This window comes from Papaver somniferum, chromosome 4, assembly GCF_003573695.1.
Source record: "Papaver somniferum cultivar HN1 chromosome 4, ASM357369v1, whole genome shotgun sequence".
In the NCBI taxonomy this organism is placed as follows: domain Eukaryota; kingdom Viridiplantae; phylum Streptophyta; class Magnoliopsida; order Ranunculales; family Papaveraceae; genus Papaver; species Papaver somniferum.
The window spans coordinates 158223071-158230638 of NC_039361.1; the positions used below are offsets into that span (position 1 = coordinate 158223071).

Consider the following 7568-nt stretch of genomic DNA (forward strand, 5'->3'; position numbering starts at 1 on the left):
AACGGCTTGCTGCACGTGCTAAGTGTAGTCATTTTCATTTTATATTAGATTTGCTCGAGGACTAGCAAATAATAAGTTTGGGGTATTTGATAGACACATTTTTGTGTCTGAATTGTCCTCAGTGTTTCTATTGCTAGTGCTTGATTTTGTACTTATTATGGTATTTTTATGTTTGTGTAGGTGTTTTTGGAGAAATACACTTGTGTGGAAAAAGTTGCTCAAAAAGTGCTATTTGGACCCCTGGAGGACATTTCCTATACGGACTCCAGATTTGGCTATTAGCAAAAACAAAACCCATATTTGGCTAAGGGATATCCAAGGTTATGCATAGCCCAAATTCATCCTCAGCACCCAAATTTGTCCTCAGCACCCATCTGCTATTTGCACCCCAGAAAAGGATAGGGGCACTTCATCTTCAACATTTCAAAAATAAAAATGGCGGGAAAACATTTCCATTCACAGGCAGATTTTTCGATCGGATTTTGGATGAGTTTTTGTGTGATTCAATCGCTGAAACTTCATGGGTAGTTGTGATACGTCCTAACAGAGCTGGTATGGGTGTTTGTTTCGATCAAATTTGGCTGGATAACTTGGTTTAATCCAAATAGGGAGTTGGAGAAAAAACATGAGCTTGCACGAGTTGTGAGGAATTTAAACGTGTAGTGCACGTTCTTGGAAGAGTTGATCGATATTCTGGAGCGTGTAGAAGGTATAGAAGGAAAGAAATACGTATCCAGACGCGTGCAGGAGAAGAAAAAGGAAACAAAATATTCCCGAGAATATTTTCTTTGTTGCCGGAGTTATGAGGATTATTTGGAGTAATGGGGTGATATTCGAAGGCCTGTGTGGGTATATATAGGCTTCTGGTATCACATAGAAGAGGGACGGAGAGTTTGGGGTCAAGAAGACAGCTCAGGAGGCGTGAATCAAGAGTTTTCAGAACTCTGTTTCTGCTGCTGCACCAAGAACACGAAGAACAAAAGACCACCAGAGGCATTCGTTTATCAAAAGTGACAACGACAGCCACACGAGGGTCGCAGAGATACAACAACAGCAGTTCTTTTTTATCGTTCTTTGTAACATTGTTTTGCAACAATTATAAACGTTGCGAACACCGGATTTTCATTATTTTCTCTCAATTTCATCTTTGTAAACAAATTTTGAGCATGAATCAATATTTTGAGCAAGTTTATACAATGATGAGCTAAACCCATCCTCTGGGGCGACAGAGGAAGCTATTTCGCCAATAAAATGTGGTAATCTCTATTTTATTTAATTTATGCAATTATTATATGATTATTTGTCTTGATAAATAAATAGAAAAAATTGTTTTTGTTAAACAATTGTAATTTCAATTGATGGAGCATGCTAGCCTAGGGTTTTGATGTCCCATACTTTCGATTTACAATTGTTATTTCTAAAAAAATCAACTTTTGCAATATTTAGAATCAATTTGAATGAAGGATTTGCATAATTATAATTAGAGAATATAAATCACTTTGATATTGGTAATTAGTGGAATCCATAGCCCCAGTCTTCTCCATATTTTTCATATCACTTTTATTTAAGTTTCCTATATTTTTTATTTAAAATTAAGTCTAAAATCTGCTTTTACAAGTCTTCAACGAATCTTATCACTACAACAACTTTGAAAACACATCAATGCACATCTCTAATTCCTGCAATTCCCATTAATATCAGCTGTAGCTCCTTCTCTTCATTTGAACCACCAACATACTCTCTACAGCTCTTGTATCCAACTGCAATACCATCTCCTGTATTACAGCTCTGCCAATTCCATTTTCCATTTGAAGCACCAACAAAATCACAACCTGTGCCTTAGATATCACCAACAATACCTAGTGCTGCACACGGTTCGGTTCGGTGCGGTTATAGGTAAAACCGTTCAACTAACCGTGTTCGGTGCGGTTATCACAATTGAAACCGTATCCGAATTGTTCAGTATTCGGTTCGGTTTTTAACCGCACCGATACTGTTCGGTTACGGTTCGGTTCGGTTTTCACCTATACCCTGCACCTGTATAGGTTTACTCTTTAGTCTACAGATAACCAAAGTTGAAGTTCACAAACAAGTTTAGTCTACAGATAACCAAAGTTGAAGTTCACAAACAAGTTAGCCAAAGTCTTAATTCTAAAAGATAACCAAAGTCTATAACCAAAGTCTGATGAAACGAAAGTTAAAAGAAAACGATGTTGCCAATAACATAAAAAGACTGCAGTCATCCATTTGATCTTCATTTCTCAAGTTAACCAAAGCTAAAAGACTGCAGTCCATCCATCTCTCAAGCCAATCTCCTTAATCTTCATCCTTCCCCAAAATTTCTGCAACAAGAAAAACAAGAAGAAATAAGATAAGAGAAACTAACAGATAAGAAGAAAAACAACAAGAATGCAAAGAAGAATACAAACACTTGGCTGAATATGAATTATGATTGCTGCTGTTGTTGTTACAGCAGGTGAGAAACTAACAGATAAAAGAAGATACACTCATTCAAATTTCAGGTCAAAAGAGAAGGGATTCCATTACCATCTTCAATGTTGGAATTGTCATCAGGTACGTAGTCACATGGGAAATCAAGAGAGATAGGTTTCTGCAACCAGCTTTGCGTACAGAGAAGTGCTTCAACTGTCCTGACAGATAGCGAGCTTCTCCATGGAGTAAGAATGCGTTTTCCAGTACTGAATGCAGATTCCGAAGCAACGGAGGACACTGGTATTGCTAAAATATCCTTTGCCATTAGTGATAGTACCTTAAACAACCACAACAGCAAATGGTTTTAGCTGACAGTAGTGGGTCTGATCATGAAATGAGACCTCCAAAGAAAAGAGCAGAAACATGGGTTTCTGAAGAAACAAGATTATTAATAAATTTGAGATCACCAAGTATGTGTACTGGCAAATGGAGAAATTTATTAAAAGAGTTTAAGAAAATGAAGCATCACCAAGATCGTGGTACTATTAGCCTGCCACCATGCTAGTTTAAGAAATTTATTAAAAGAGTTGATTAAGCAAATACCTTATACTTGGTACTATTAGCCTGCCACCATGCTAGAATATCAAACTCCTTGGTAGATGCTTCACAGTCATCAAGCAAATACCTTTCAAGCTCTGACTTTGGATGAGTATTGTGAACATTCATTCTTCGCCTTTTCTTCCTCGACTCAAGCATATCCTCAATGTTCTCTTCTTGCACAGAAACAACCATGTCATCAACACCAGCAGCAGATGTTGAGCCAGTACCTAAGACATGAGAACTATCAATAGTAAGTAATGATGATAAAAAAAAATAATAAGCAATATTAGTAATGAACTAATGATGATCAACAGTAAGTAATGATGTCACCTTCCTCTGCATTGGCATTTGAATACATGTTGTTGTACTCATCATAAAGTCTTCCCATAACTTGTTTCACAGCTTTCAAAACAGTCGTAACCCTAAAATCATCTTGCTCATACAAACATTCAAGATCAAATTTCAAACCAAATTCTTTCTCTCGAGGATCAAGCAACTTAGCAAAATACATCACAGAGTTCATATCTTCATAATCCCCCCAATATGCGTTGTACTTTTTAAACATCATTTATGCCATCTTAGAAATATGAGGATCTCGGTTTCCTATAGCTCTAAGACGAACCAACTGTTCATGTATCAATGCCAACTGCCAAAGAAATTCATGTGAAGTAACCTGAACTGAAACTGAGAACCTAACAGTAACATCAAAGAAGATTTTCAAACACTTAACAAGACACCTAGCATATGACCAGTCTGCAGCATATGGAGCATGATGACGATGAGGTTTGTTCTTTTTCTTAGTATTTTCTTTTTAGACACATCTACTTCACATTCAGATTCACTAGATGAACTATGATAATATTCTTCATTATCAATTACAACAATATCAGCATCAGTATTAGGCAAAGCTTCACATTCAGATTCTTTGAAAATATACTTATCTCGAAAGCTCCTATCTTCTCTTTCTAATCTCTTAAAGACTTTTTCATAAGGAATGGCAGCATCAAGCATCAGATACGTAGCATTCCACCTGGTCTTCACATCTAGGAAAACCATCTTCTTACAATCAATCTTCTCGAGAGCAGCACATTCCTTGAATTTGGCCAACCTAGAGGGAGAGCCGGTAACAAACTTGATAACTGATCTGATCCTTCCAATGGACTTGTGATACAACAGCACAGCATCTTTGACAACAAGCGCAAGAACATGCGCAGCACACCTTACCTGGCAGGAATGAAACAATAAAAGCACAGACAGTTCATCAAAGAATTATTTTCTAGCTAGTTCATCAAACAATAACAGAATGAAAGAATCAGTTGCAAGCACAAAGATATACAACAAGCACAAAGCAACAAGTACATTATAAAGAACTCATGGCTATGCAAGATTATATTCTATCAACCTAAAGAATTTTTTTTCATATTGAATCAGTTTCAAGTGTCATAATGAATAGAGCCAAGAAAAGTAATTATACCTGCATGTACTGAGATCTCACTTTTGCTCCGGTCCAATTGATGACACTTGTTTGAAGATACTCAATTGCCACACTATTTGCACTGACATTGTCCAAAGTCACACCAAAAAGATCTTCTAGCCCCCAATCCAGCAAACATTTCTCAAGCATTTTCCCAATATCCACTCCAGTATGACCCTTGATCAAGCAAAACAGAATGATCCTCTTTTGAAGCTTCCAATGGATATCAATGAAGTGCACTGTCACACACATATTATTGAAGTTGTTTGGAGAAGTCCATGTATCAGTTGTGAGAGAGACTCTTTGTTTACTTTCCTTGAAGTATTTCTTCAACTTCTCTTTCTCATCTTTGTAGATGATTAAAAGATCTCTGTAAATTGTCATCCTGCTTGGCACCTTGAATCTAGGCTCCAACTGTTCACTATATCTTCTAAACCCTTCTCCTTCTACAATTCTAAATGGAAGTTCATCTATGATGACAAACTCAGCCAATCTTCTTCTACACATATCCTTGTCATAACTTACAGCAACCAGTTGTGATGACTGTCCTGGTCTTGGAGGTGGAAACATCAAATTCTTCTGACCCTTCTGCTTCTTGTTGGGATTCTGAGGGCATGTGCCTAAATGTGTCTTCATGCTGGAAGTGCCATTTCCTCTGCTATGTGCTTGCAATTTCTTCTTACAATGCTTACACTGAGCTTGTTCTTCACTGAGCCTTACAAAGTCATTCCAAACTTTTGATCTAGTTTTCCCCTTCTTATTCGGTACAACCTCAGGTGCAGGGTCCTGTGTAGCCTGCTCCATAGCTTGTGTTTCTTGATTTGTAGCATCAACTTGAGGTGTTATTGACAGTGTCACATCAGTAGACCCAGCTGCAGGGGATAGAGAGGGAGATGCACTTGCCATCTTGCAGCTTGATAATGAAACTGAACTTGATCCAATCATTACCCTGCCAAACAACCAAAGGTAAACAAGTTAGTTCTGAACTTGATAATGAAACTAACTTGATTACCATAATTTGAATCAATTTCTAATTGAAGCTGCACCCATTGGTATCAAGGTTGGTTTCATCCTAAAAACATATTCCTAAATCCAATGAAATTACAGATCCATGGTCTTTCTCAAATTCCAACTGCACAGCTGTTGCTTTAGTCTTTTACTTGCATTCAATCACAACAGATATAAGAAATAAAATTAAAAGATATTGAAAATGCAAGATAGTTTCAATCAAAGACAGAACTACTAGTACTAATAACAATGGAGCTAGTAAAAGAAATATCAACAAAACAAAAGCGACCCTCTGCAACTAAATGAATACAGAGACAAAAATCAAACCAGTAATCATGAACCCAACTTTGATCTCTCCTCTTGGACTCCGATGTAAAATCTTAAATATAACCCTAGCTAGATTCAACTTCTTCTCCTACTGGACAAGACTACTAACAAAAACTATAAATAAAACCTAACCAACAGCTCCTTCATCATGAGTAGATAACTAGTTAGTAGTTACCTGTAATCAGACTCCTTCCTTCCCTTAACTCAAACTGAATGATAATAGCTTTCAGACTCCTTCTTGAGTTCCTCCCCTCAGGCCTCAACTCAACCAAAACCTAAAATAAAAAACCCATGACTGTAATCAGAAAAATAAGATTTGACAAAAGAAATTGATTGATAAACACAAAACAACAAGCAAACCATTTCGAGGAAAGAAACTCTAAGTCCTAACAGAAGAATAATTAAAAAAAAAACCCTAGAAATTGAAAAACAAACAAATCAATCGAAACGAGAATGAGAAATAGAACATGGGATCTATTTACTTACTAGATAGAGCCAAGGAGGTGGTGGTGCTCTTGATGGAGGTGGTTTAAAAGATCAAAGTGGTGGTTCTACTGGTGGTGGAGGCGACTGGGGTTTCAGACCAGCGAGAGCCGAGAAGAAGAGAACGAGATGAAAACTTCTGAAAAAATTAGGGTTCCGAAATATATATGGTGTAGGCTTTAATCTAGACGGCTAGGATTAATCAAGATAAAAACTAATCGACGGTCCCTATTAATCGGTTTTTCGGTGCGGTTATCTTGCGGTTATGGGTAAAACCGTACACCGAACCGTAGATCTAACGGTTATTAAAATAAAAACCGTCACCGACCGTTGGATTATCGGTTCGGTGCGGTTACGGTTATCGGTTCGGTTTCTGTTCAGCCCTAACAATACCATCTCAAGCCTAATACTCCAGCCAGTTTACCCTTGCAATTCCATACATAACTCAAAACACAATCCATCCAACATCAACCTGCAGTTTTTATCAATTCAACAAACTCCTAACCAATTCAGCCTTGCCTGTAACTCATTCAGTCTTGCCTGACTGTCACCAAAAGTTCACCAGTCTTAGTTGCTTAGTTTCACTAGCACCATTTGTAGTTGCAACCATGTTTTATCTTCCAACTGAACCCATTTCCATTATTCATCACAATCAACAAAAGAACCATCTTTCTTTCACTGCATCCAGCACCACTATTAACACCAGCAACAAATCTCTTCTCAGATCAATTAAACTCCCCCAACTACAAACAATACAAGCTGCATCACCAGATTCAAACCCCATCCATTAATTTCTCCATTAAATGCTCAGCTAAAAACCCTTTTTATTTCTTCTAAAATTACTCCAAACAAGACTAATTCTGGTTCATGAATCCACAGCTCAAACCCATCTTGAATCGAACTCTAGTTTCACCATCTTCTCTGTTGACAGAATCATACAAACCCATTATCAATTGTAACTACAAAAACCCATCTCCTTCACGGCTTTTAATTCTCGATCTGCAGCAAGATATCCCCAATTTCTTCCCTGGGTCTGTATTCTCGGACAATTTAACTCAAGAACAAGACCTTGATTCAGACAAATCAAATCTCCTACAACAACAAGTTCATCACCATCTTCATCTTCTCTTCAACCAGTATGCTTCTCTTCCACGAATTTCATCTCTGATTCTCTCCTTTTCTCAGAGTAACAGTGCCACCATGCCTTCTCTCAATTTCAGGCAAAGAAGGCAATGATGAGAAA

At 37.4% G+C, this 7568-nt stretch overlaps 1 long non-coding RNA gene across 1 annotated transcript; it reads right to left on the reverse strand.

Moving 5' to 3' along the window:
- Nucleotides 1-1685: 1685 nt before the first annotated feature.
- On the reverse strand, nucleotides 1686-7568 carry LOC113271717. Its single transcript, XR_003322290.1, has 2 exons — nucleotides 6719-7568; nucleotides 1686-1859 (listed from the first exon to the last, which is right to left on the reverse strand). It is a non-coding gene; the product is annotated as an uncharacterized LOC113271717 (long non-coding RNA).